Raw genomic sequence first — 13,125 nt, forward strand, 5'->3', positions numbered from 1 at the left:
TCTTTTCCCATCTTTTCCATCTGGCCCACATCGACATGACAACTTCTCTAGCCAGGACTTGGCTGCAGAGATTACAACAAAGACACAGTTCACTTCTCATATTCCAGCCATCACCATCTATTCCCAACCTGCACAAACTACGTATCCTGCTGATATCCCAATGCTGAGCTGCTGCTGCCCTATGTGTCCCTATTACTGCACCTACTGTGTGGCTATGTGTGCCCTCTAAATTCTAAAGCAACCCTCCAGAATATAGTAATGTCGGGTGCAAGTGCCCTAGAAAACAGTGCTCAAAGTTTGCCCACTAGAAACCTAGAAAATAATAATGCCCTGTGTGCCCATTTGACATTCACAGTAACCCGAGTTCCCCTCTAACAATAAGTGCCCACTTTACATTTACTAATGTCCCGAGTCTCCCTCCTGTACAGCTCCCCTATACACAGGATAATGATCGCTCGATATATAGTACCACCCACACATTATACTGAACCCTTAGTAGCCACCAAACTGTTTTATGGCTTCAACACTGTATGGTGCCCCCTCACTGTAATCTCCACACTGTATGATAACCCCCTAGGTAGCCTCCATATAGTATAATGCACCAGATAGTTCTCAGTACAGGTAGTCCTCGACTTACGACATTGATCCGTTCTGACGCGGCGTTGTAAACCGAATTTCGACGTAAGTCGGACCATACGTTTATACAGTACTGTACCATAATAACAGTACAGTACTGCGAACACTTAGCTTATCCAAACACCAATCCTAACAGTACCCTACATAATTATCACTAGACATAGGTACAGTAAAATATTGTGCAGTACAGCACGTTTAATAATGAAATACTGTACTGTAAATGCTGTAACAGTAATAAACAGAGTACTGTAATAATCAAAGATAACAATTCCAAAGAGAGAACAGGCTTATTGGGAGGAAGCTGCAGAAGGTGCTGGAGATACTGGGGGAGGTGAGACAAGAGGGGCAGGTGAGTCAAGAAGGGCAGCTGAGGTAGAGGGTACAGGTACAGGATCTGTTGCAGGCCTCTCTACCTTCTTGAAGTACTGCTGCAGGTTAGTTTGGAAGGAGACCATCTTCTTCTCCTCCAAGATCTCCTTGTAACACCTAGGGAATCCTTGCCTCCTCTGGCAACCCTAGTGTACCTTTCCATGTTGGGATCCTCAGCCTCAAAGCTTGACAACCCTTCCTGTATCAGGGCAAAACCTCCTGCCAAGCCATGCCTTGTAAATCTCTTAAGTTCTGGGGTTGGTATGTCTTCCTCTTCCTCTATCATCTGCTTCTCCAGTTGAATAAGGTCCTCAGCAGATCTCAGCAACTCCTCTACATGAGATGCCAGTAGCTCTGTGACATCATCCTCCTCCACCTCCAGATTCATTGTCTTACTCATATCAACAACGTTCTTTATGACACTAGTCACTGACTCTTGGACCTCTGTGACATCATTCACAAACTGGGGACTGCTTAACCTCATCCCAAGAATCCGCAATGTTATTCACAGCATCAAGGATGTTGTATGTTTTCCAAAAGTCCTTTAGAGTCAAGTCCTTATTTTTTCAGTTGCTGCTAAAGCATTACCAATGACCCTTCGGAGGTAGTAGGCCTTGAATGTAGCAATGACTCCTTGGTCCATAGGCTGTATTGGGGCAGTGGTATTAGGTGGAAGGTAAACCACCTTGACATTAGGGTTAAAGTCATCCAGATGGGCAGGGTGTCTAGGGGCATTGTCCAGAATTAGCAACACCTTAAAGGGGATATCCTTGGAGGTATAATACCGCTCCACACCTGGCACAAAATGGTTGGTGAACCAGTCATCAAACACTGCAAGTGTCACCCATGCCTTCCTATTAGACTACCAGATGGCTGGTAGTTGACCCTTTGAAATGCCCTTGAGTGCCCTTGGATTCTCAGCCTGATACACCAGCATGGGCTTCAGTTTGTAGTCGCCAGCAGCATTGCCCTCAAGAAGTCAGTCTCTCCTTGCCGACTTTATGACCTGGTGCTGACTTCTCCTCCTTGGCAATGTACGTACGGTTAGGCAAACATTTCCAAAACAAGCCTGTCTCATCCACGTTGAACACTTGTTGAGCACAGTTACCCCCTCCTCAATTAGCTCAGCCAATGCTTTAGGAAACTCAGTTGCTGCTTTCTCATCAGCACTAGCAGCTTCACCTTGCACTCTAATGTTATGGAAATTGTCACGAACCTTAAACCTCATAAACCAACCCCTACTCGCCGCAAATTCTCCACTTTCACTTCCTTCCCCCTTTTCTCTTTTCAACACCTCAATCAGTCGCCTAGCCTTCTCCTGAATAACCAAAAGGCTCACAGGGATACGGCGTTGATTTTGGTCTTCCAACCAAAGCACCAGTAATCTTTCCATCTCAATAATAAGCCCACTACTCTGCTTTGTTATCACTGTCACTTTCATAGGAGCAGATCCTTTCACATATTCAAGGATACGATCTTTATCCTTGATAATCGTAGCGACAGTCGAACGACTAAGTCCTAATGACCTGCCAATTTCTGTTGGTGTTTCCCCCTTATCAGACCGCCTTATGATATCCACTTTCACCTCCATGGTGATGGCCTTCCTTTTCTTTAATGTACTGGTATCAGATGAGTCTACCTTATGTTTGGGAGCCATAATGAAGGGTGTTATGGCATGCAGGAGACTTGTTTTCCTCTGTAACTGGGTGCAGTGTACAGTACTGGACTCTATTGTTCCGCCCCTGCACGTAGTTCGACTTACGACGCAAAACCGAATAAGTCGGAATGAGGCGTCGTATAAAGCGTCGTAAACACGAAACGATGTAACCCGAGACCATCGACTAACTGTATAGTATTATGCACTCCCCTTAGGCCTTCGCATAGTATAGGCCTCTATAGTGTAATGCACTCCCCATAGGCAGACTCTATAGTATAATGCACCCGCATAGGCAGACTCTATAGTATAATGCACCTCCCCCACAGACACACTCTATAGTACCCCACAAACTTGTACACCATTGCAGAAATCTTAAACACCTTGATCTACATTCACTCTCTGAATCCCTCCTCCCTCTCACAGACATAAGTTCCCTACACAATGCGGATGACGCTGCCGCTCTTTATAACACCACAATAGCTGCAGCTTTGGAATCTCTTGCCCCTCTCACACATATCAAAGCTCGCAAAATCAACATACAGCTCTGGCACACCAGCCTGACCAAGGAACTGAGGCGAGCTTCCAGGGCTGCAGAGCGGTGATGGAAAAGATCCCACTCCAACGAGCACTTTATCGCATTCAAACAGTCCCTCACTACTTTCAAGACCACACTCACCACAGCTAAACAAACCTACTTCTTATCTCTCATATCCTCCTTGTCTCACAACCCTAAACAGTTATTCAACACCTTCAACTCTCTCCTCCGTCCCCCAGCACCTCCTCCCTCCCCACTCATCTCAGCTGAAGACTTTGCCTCATTTTTCAAGCAGAAGATTGAGAACATCAGAGACAGTTTTAGTTGACAACTCCCAGAGCCCTTCCTCCCAACTACCCAGCCCTCCACCTCAAAAACCAACTTCTCCACCATTACAGAAGATCGACTCTCCACTCTACTCTCAAGATCACATAGTAACATAGTAACATAGTAACATAGTTAGTAAGGCCGAAAAAAGACATTTGTCCATCCAGTTCAGCCTATATTCCATCATAATAAATACCCAGATCTACGTCCTTCTACAGAACCTAATAATTGTATGATACAATATTGTTCTGCTCCAGGAAGACATCCAGGCCTCTCTTGAACCCCTCGACTGAGTTCGCCATCACCACCTCCTCAGGCAAGCAATTCCAGATTCTCACTGCCCTAACAGTAAAGAATCCTCTTCTATGTTGGTGGAAAAACCTTCTCTCCTCCAGACGCAAAGAATGCCCCCTTGTGCCCGTCACCTTCCTTGGTATAAACAGATCCTCAGCGAGATATTTGTATTGTCCCCTTATATACTTATACATGGTTATTAGATCGCCCCTCAGTCGTCTTTTTTCTAGACTAAATAATCCTAATTTCGCTAATCTCACCACCTGTGCACTTGACCCCATCCCTTCACACTTCATCCCAAACCTCACCGCAGTCTTCATCCCAACTCTAACCCATCTCTTCAACCTATCACTAACAACTGGTGTTTTCCCCTCAAGCTTTAAACATGCCTCAATCACACCTATCCTTAAAAAGCCCTCTCTTGACCCATCCTCTGTATCTAGCTATCGCCCTATATCACTTCTCCCCTATGCCTCAAAACTACTGGAACAACACGTCCATCTTGAACTGTCCTCCCATCTATTTTCCTGCTCCCTTTTCGACTGCTTACAATCAGGCTTCCGGTCACACCACTCCACTGAAACTGCCCTAACTAAGGTCACCAATGACCTAATAACCGCCAAGAGCAAGCGACACTACTCTATTCTCCTCCTCCTTGACCTGTCCTCTGCCTTTGACACAGTGGATCATTACTTATTAGTACAGACCCTCTCATCCCTTGGCATCACAGACTTGGCGCTATCCTGGATCTCGTCATACCTAACTGACCGAACATTCAGCGTCTCCCATTCACACACCACCTCCTCACCTCGCTCCCTATCTGTCGGAGTCCCACAAGGCTCAGTTCTAGGGCCCCTGCTCTTCTCCAATTACACTTTTGGCCTGGAACAGCTCATAGAATCTCACGGTTTTCAGTATCATCTCTATGCTGATGACACACAGATCTAAATCTCTGGACCAGATATCAGCACCCTACTAACCAGAATCCCTCAATGTCTATCTGCTATTTCATCCTTCTTCTCTGCTAGATTTCTAAAACTTAACATGGACAAAACAGAATTCATTGTCTTTTTCCATCTCACGCGACCCCCCCCAACGAACCTATTCATTACAGTAAATGGCTTCCCACTCTCCCCAGTCCAACAAGCTTGCTGTCTCGGGGTAATCCTTGACACTGATCTATCCTTCAAACCACATATCCAAGCCTTTTCCACTTCCTGCCGCCTTCATCTCAAAAATATTTCATGGATCTGTACATTCCTAAACCAAGAATCTTCCAAAACCCTAGTCCATGCCCTCATCATCTCCCGCCTCGACTACTGTAACCTCCTGCTCTGTGGCCTCCCCTCTAACACTCTCACACCCCTCCAATCTATTCTAAACTCTGCTGCCCAACTAATCCACCTGTCCCCCAACTAATACAGACCCCCCATAGGCAGACTCTATAATAGGCAGACTACATAATGCACCCCCCACAGGCAGACTCTATAGTATAATACAGCCCCCCATAGGCAGATTTCATAATGCACCCCTAAATGCAGACTCTATAGGCTAATACAGCCCCCTTAGGCAGTCTCTAGAGTAACAGATTCCATAATGCACCCCCCAAAAGGCAGACTCTATAATATGATACAGACTCCCATAAGCAGACAATATAGTATAATGCAGCCCCCAATGGGCAGACACTATATAGTATAATGCAGCCCTCCATAGGCAGACTCTATAGTATAATTCAGCCCCACATAGGCAGACTCTATAGTAGGCAGACACCATAATGCACCCCCCCACAGGCAGACTCTATAGTATAATACAGCCCCCCAGGGTAGGCAAACGCCATAATGCACCCCCACAGGCAGACTCTGTGGTTTAATACAGCCCCCTTCACCGTAGGCAGACTCTATAGAAGGCAGACACTAGAGTATAATGCAGCCCCATAAAAACAATATATAAATACTCACCTCTATTCCTCCTGGTTTCTCTGCTGCTCTGAGCGCCCGCACATTTCCGGACAGTGGGAACAGAGTAGTGATGTCATCACAACCCCTTTCAGTGTCGGCATCAGTGACGTCAGACACTGAGAGGAGATAATGGGAGAGGGAGCGCAACACTCCTCCTCTCATCAATTTGGTCATCTGTATCGGTATCCTGCCGTTACATTTCAACCTGAGATGATGGATGGGGGGTCCACTACTTGCACCACCTGCTCAGGGGCCCCATAGCTGCTGGGTGGCAGAGCAGGGAGATCGTGTCTCCCTACTCTGCTGCAGTGTAACTGTATCAGCAATCTGTGCACGCCGATACAGTACAGTAACGTAGCTCAGGGTGGGCTCCCTCAGAGCCCCAAATGGATTTTTATTTCCTAAATTGTGCCCCAACATCCCATTCCTATAATCCCCAATCCCCTCCCCTGTCACATCTATTTTCCTTGCTTTGGCAACACCAATTGTATTTGATCCTGCCAATAAAGCCATTTTTATTTTGAGTTTGAGTGAGCATGGGGCCTGGGGCGACCAGTAGCTACTCTACTGCCTTATGCATAGATCCTGACCAGATTTTCCTTGGCGCAGCGTTTAGGACTGGTCCCTTCCCCACATGCAAGAAGGGGAAAAAGTGTTTGCGTGTCGTTCAGAAGCTTGTAGCTCCCTGCCATACTTTGGGCCAGGGTTTGATGCTCCTTAAGGTTGTGAAATGTGCTAGTGTGTGATGCATATCCCCCAAATGTTTGTCACTACTGCATTCGGTGCACTTAATAACAGCTTTACAGTCTTTAGCAATGTTGCATGAGGAGGCAGAACACTTATAACATATCCCAAGCTCCTTGACAGTATCTCTGCACTCTTGCAAAGTCTTTGCCCTATCACATTCCTTAAGTGGGTGAGGCATTTTGTAGATAGTAAACATTCATTTGTTATATATATCAGGGCCAGACTGGGACAAAAAAGGGACAAAAAAGCAGCTCTGCCACACAAATCCCACCAGTAGGGTTGAGCGACTTTTACTTTTATAAGATCGGGTCGGGTTTCACGAAACCCGACTTTCTCAAGTCGGGTCAAGTGAAATCGGCCGATCCTATAGAAAAGTCGGGGTCGGCCGAAACACGAAACCCAATGCAGTGCAATGGGATACTATGGTTCCCAGGGTCTGAAGGAGAGGAAACTCTCCTTCAGGCCCTGGGATCCATATTTAAGTGTAAATAAATATTGCTATACTCACCCTCTGACGCGCCCTGGTACTAACCGGCAGCCTTCCTTCCTTAGAATCAGCGCGTGACGGACCTTAGATGACGTCGCGGCTTGTGATTGGTCGCGCGACTGCCCATGTGACAGCTCACGCAACCAATCACAAGCCGCGACATCACCGAAGGTCTTTCAAGCGCTGATTCTTAGGAAGGAAGGCTGCCGGACAGAAGCAGGGCGCGTCCGAGGGTGAGTATATTCCTATTAGGTATATACTCACCCTCGGACGCGCCCTGATTCTTTCTTGCAAAGTCTTTGCCCTATCACATTCCTTAACTGGGTGAGGCGTTTTGTAGATAGTAAACATTCAGTTGCTATATATATCAGGGCCAAAAAAGCAGCTCTGCCACACAAATCCCACCAGTAGGGTTGAGCGACTTTTACTTTTATAGGATCGGGTCGGGTTTCACGAAACCCGACTTTCTCAAGTCGGGTCGAGTGAAATCGGCCGATATTCCTATTAGGTATATACTCACCCTCGGACGCGCCCTGCTTCTTTCTGGCAGCCTTCCCTCCTAAGAATCAGCGCTTGAAAGACCTTCGGTGACGTCGCGGCTTGTGATTGGTCGCGTGAGTGGTCACATTGGCGGTCACGCGACCAATCACAAGCCGCGACGTCATCTAAGGTCCTTCACGTGTTGATTCTAAGGAAGGAAGGCTGCCGGTTAGTACCAGGGCACGTCAGAGGGTGAGTTTAGCAATATTTTTTATTTTAATTCTTTATTTTACACTTAAATATGGATTCCGATACCGATTTCCGATATTGCAAACATATCGGAACTCGGTATCGGAATTCCAATATCAGATTCAGAAGATCGCCGACCTCATGGCCGACCCCACACAGGGGTCGGGTCGGGTTTCATGAAACCCGACTTTGCCAAAAGTCGGCAACTTCTGAAAATGGCCGACCCGTTTCGCTCAACCCTACCCACCAGCCCACATACCATAGCATATCTCACCCCCGATTAGTGGATTTTTATTTACTTACTCCAGCATTTTAGGTTTTTTTTAAGCGCTGGAGTGGTGCTTCACATGTAAGCCCTCTAACCCAAATGATATTCTCACTCTCCAGTGTCTTCCCTGCACCACTCCAGTCCCACGACACCATTTTGTAAGCACATCTTCTGACAGCTGGAAGTCAGACGCTAAAGCACAAGTTCTCAATACAAAATTATGAGAGCCAGAATGATGCCAGGACGAGGCTCTCTTAGACTTGTACTGAAAAGTGACATCCGTGCCTCTCCATGAAGCACTAGAGCTGCCGGCAGGTAACCTTTTCACATGAGACAAACCGGAGCAAGGTTAGAAACCAATGGAGGCAGTGGAAGGTGAATATGAGACAGGGGGCAGCGGACTTCCATTTAAAGTACCACTCCAGCCATGCGATAAAAAAAATGCTAGAGCGGTGATTTAAAGGAGCTATTTGAGGAGCCACATGTGAATGGCGCCACAGTGCGCAGGATCGATGAAAGCTATCTTTACCTGATGCACTTCAGAGCTCCAGTTATTGAGATTATGGGGTCCCAGAGATTGGCAACTTATCCCATATCCCAAGGACAGGCGATTACTTGGAGTAACCCATTTAAACAGGTTTTCCAAGATTTTTTTTGTTTGGCCATAGGAATATAGAAAACAAACCAATAATGACAAACCAGACATGCAATACAGCCTCTCCAACAACAAGAGAGGAGAAGTGTGGATATACCGTATATATATACAGAATAAGGCCCTGTTCACACGTTCAATATTTTACATCAGTATTTGAAAAGTACAACCAGGAGTGGGTGATAAATACAGAAGTGGTGATATGTTTCTTTTATACTTTCCCTCTGATTGTTCCTCTCCTGGTTTTGGCTACAAAAACTGATGTAAACTACTGACCAAATACTGAATGTGTGAACATGGCCTTAATACAAATACTGGAAATTACACCCAGTATTCAGGACAGGAGAAGTGGTACTGTGCAGAGTTTGTGTGTTGGTGTGTAGTGGCTCAATACTATTTAGTATATTTGTGTACTATACCAATACGTGGACTGTATAGTAGTATGTCCTGTGTAGCTGTGATATTGCTATTTAGTGGGCCCTGCACCTGGGTATATAATTTGTAGTGGGGAGTCCACACCATATACAGAGCTCCACACTATATAATTTGTTATAAAGCATGGGATGGAACAGTGTGTATATTAAATAGTATACAGTCCACACTATCTAATATACACAGCACCATATTATATACACATATCTATACTATAAATAGTTGAGTCGCCCGCCAGGGCCTAGGGGTACTCGGTACCGGGTCTGGTCGTTTTTAAAGGGGAGGTCACGGTAGTGGCGATTCGGTCTATGGCCCTGGGTGCCCAAGTAAAAGGGATAGTCTTTAAAGGGATTTGCAAAGTAGTAAAAGTTTGTGACGCCACCTGTGGTGCTCGGTCACGGGTGACCGACGCTGCTTAAAGGGGTCATTTGGGGGCGATGGTGCTTCAGCAAAGATGGTGTTGCTTCCCACAGGTGAAGCGGGGTCCCCAGGGGTACAAGTGTGTTTGGCCAGAGTGGTGTGGTGCCAGAATAAACGAACGACACAGGGCTGCAATGTCTTTACCTGGTTTACTGTTGGCAGTCAGTTTCAGTCTAGGGTACTGGCAACAGGTGACGGTGGAGTCCAGGCAGCCTGGAAATGGATTGAACCCCCTTGGTCAGGTCAGATTGGGAGCCTTCCACTATGCACTGAATATGAGTCCCTTGCTGACTGTTGCTTTCTGGCAAGGTAATCTTTCTCTCCTGTCCTGGCACAGTAATTGCATGGTAGGCAACTCGAGACGTTTCCTTGGGATCTCTATTCAGGGTGACTCCGGGCTCTGGTTGTTGCTGTACCTCAGGTGTAATGTGGGCAACTCCCTTTTAGTTTCCTGCCCTCCGGTTCTGCCATGGGACTTGTAGTTCCTCACAGCCCCGGGCTCTGTGGAATAACCATAATTTTTAATCACAGCTTTCATGAGTCTTGGCATGCTTTCCACCTGTCTTTCACACTGCTACTGGTGCAAAAATGTATACAGTTTAAACACATATACCCAGGAAAACACACATACTTTAACCCCTTCGTGACATGCGCCGTACTAGTACTGCGCTGCGGGCACTGCATTTGTGCCAGCCGCAGTACTAGTACGGCGCACCAATCACCGCAGTCTCGCGCTGAGCGCCGCGGTGATCGGGTGCGGGTGTCAGCTGTATATGACAGCTGACACCCCGCAGCAAACTCTGCTGTGGCATGTCATGATACAGGCAGGGGTTAGTGACTTGTTTTTGTCTCCCGGTCTGGTCGTGCGAGGGTTAACCTCTGTCTCATTTTGGGTTTTGTGGGGCTATTTCAGTCTGCTCTGGCCTGCAAACCAATGTCAGTGATAGTTCATACTCCCAGGCCAGAGCAGCTGACCCCCTTGATACTGTGTTTTATCCTCTGCCCATTTACTCTGCTCCCGTGACTTCCTTTTCCTGCCACGCCGCTTGTCTTAGTGTTTGCTCCCTGTGCTTGGACCTCTTGGTATGTGACCCGGCTTGTCTTTTGACCTGTTTGACTGTCTCACATCTCGGTTATCTCTGCTCCCTTCAGGCTCTGACTTCTGGCTTGTATTTGACCACGGGTATTGCTGTGACCTCTGGTACTACTTGTCCTGACTGTTTCTGACTCAGCTCATGTGACCACTCTCTCGCCATTTGGTGGTGCCTGTGCTGCTGCTCAGTGGTGCTACACTGTGTCTGCAACCTCTCTTCCCTCACCAGCATCCCCTGGTGGAAGTTGCACTACACTGCTCTGCAGCAGCATTACAGGCATCACTCATATCAGAGTTACTAAAGAATGTAATTTACTTTGCAGATCGTCTCTGACAGCAATCATAGATTACAGAAAAATGATTCAATGTTGCGGTTAAATCTGCTACGTCACTGGTAAACCATGCAAGAGCTGCAAAGTAGAGTCCAATTATCTGCCATAAATCATCTAGGTTGTCATGATACTCATCGCTGGTGGTCTCAAAGTTCTCTCTGGCCCTTGTTGTTGGTTTTGTTACATATTTGGCACGTTCGTGGTAGGCATTGACTCTTTTTCTGCTGCCTCTGTTGTCAGGAACATAATGCGTTTGTATCACAGAGGAATCCACAGAGCTTTTCATGGACATTGCTTAGCTAAGATGGCTGATGGTGATAAACTTCGTAGCAGACTATATATATATGCATTTTCTATATGCACTTTCTATATGTAGATTCTTATGTCTCCTGTTATTACTCTGTCACTAATGTACGTAGGAGAGATGTGTGGAATGCATCACTTAAATGGAGTCTATCAGCAGGTTTTTACTATGTAAGCTGAAGACTGCATGCTCTAGGGGTTGAAACACAGATTTCAGCAATGCCTCTCCTTTCAAGCTCCAAGGATTTGTTTGCTTGCAATGATTGTTTTAGCACCAGGAGATTATCATTGCTGTGACAGGCTAGTCACCCTGGTCTAACAACACCCCTCCTCTGAAAGGCACCTCACAGTCTATAGACATTGCATATACAGAGCCTGGTGTGGGTGGGGTTACCTTTCTCAGCTCTGCTTCACTGTTAAATATGAAAACTCTGGTTGAGTGCGAATGGCTGAACCCACTAAACTAAGTTGCACATCATTGGAGTGAAACTCTCTTAACCTTTCTTTCTGCATGCCCCTCAATAAAACTAGTGTCTAAAACAGCAGTCGTAACAAATCTGGCCCAAAGTTATATATGAAGTATTTATGCAAGTCTAAGATAATTTTTTATTTATTCTTTCAAGGTACCTTCAAGCTGTGTCTCTAAAATGGTGTTGCGTTATAATTGCAAAGAACCAAATCTGTAAAGCCAGTTTCTCAATAAATGACAGAGGAGGAACAAATACCATTAGTCTAGTCAATGATCCAATCCAGGACCTAATATGTACAGTTCATGCATTTAAATTTCTAATATGTCTGAATTGAAACAGTGTGTGTAGAAGAAATGGTTCCTCTATTGTAACATGAAAGGGTGTTAGCATCATTCCAGGAACTGTTGGTGTGTATTATGCATACTTATTCAGACTAATACCCTAATGCCATTGACTCTCATTTTCCCCCCCAAAACGTATGCATTGCATTTCTGATATGCTGCTAGGGCTGAATAGTTTATACATTGTGCCCTTTATACTGCCTCTATTCAAATTATTCTGTTCATATTTAACCATATTACAATAATGATCTGTCAAAACTTGTATACATATTCTGCTTGACATGCTAAAAAATTCAAAAATTTGGGTTACATTTAAAGCATGCCTGTAATTTAGTCTTAAACATGAAAATACTAGGTGCATATACTAGCTGTCATTAAGTCTCCTCAATCACACCCAGAATTCTATGACTTTTTGTGTTGACATCTAGTCCATGAATAATTTCAGTGATACACTCGTTTCTCATCAATGATAGTCGTTACAGTTTCATATATAATGACTAATCATCATCCAGATCAATTACTGGAGTCATCACAGCAGGAGATTTACTAATTTATCTTTCTCTATTGCAATCCATACTCAATTCCTCTTCTGATATTCCTAGATCACCCTTCCATATCTCCTCTTCAAAGCTGTATTTGACAGTACGTTTTTTTTTTTAAAGAGAAAATCAGAATATGCAATATAAAAAGTAAAACAAAATCTAATTAAATGTAGAATACATTTATAGAATACATTTATACATATTGCAACATCTTTAATATTTGGTAGAGAGGTTGAAGGTGTTTACGTGCAGCATCAGAATTATGTTCACAGAAATACTTTAGAAATGGCAACAAATCTATAGTTCATTTCTTCACATTCACTACCAGACAATATGGTTACTTTAATTTGACAAGTGATGTGTAGTTTTATGGACTGTATGAAATGTTCTTAAGAACAAAATAATGTCTACTGTACAGGTGTTGTTTTCACTAAATTTCTTGTTGTCTTAAAATCTGAGGAGATACCGTATATACTTGAGTATAAGCCGACACTCTAATTTTGCCACAAAAAACTGGGAAAACTTATTGACTC

General features: G+C 45.0%; 1 pseudogene; it reads right to left on the minus strand.

Annotated features, from left to right (window-relative positions):
- Positions 1–1,045: 1,045 nt before the first annotated feature.
- LOC138637741 (tigger transposable element-derived protein 1-like) lies at positions 1,046–2,662 on the minus strand (annotated as a pseudogene).
- Positions 2,663–13,125: the final 10,463 nt, after the last annotated feature.

Source organism: Ranitomeya imitator, chromosome 5 (genome assembly GCF_032444005.1).
Source record: "Ranitomeya imitator isolate aRanImi1 chromosome 5, aRanImi1.pri, whole genome shotgun sequence".
NCBI classification, from domain to species: domain Eukaryota; kingdom Metazoa; phylum Chordata; class Amphibia; order Anura; family Dendrobatidae; genus Ranitomeya; species Ranitomeya imitator.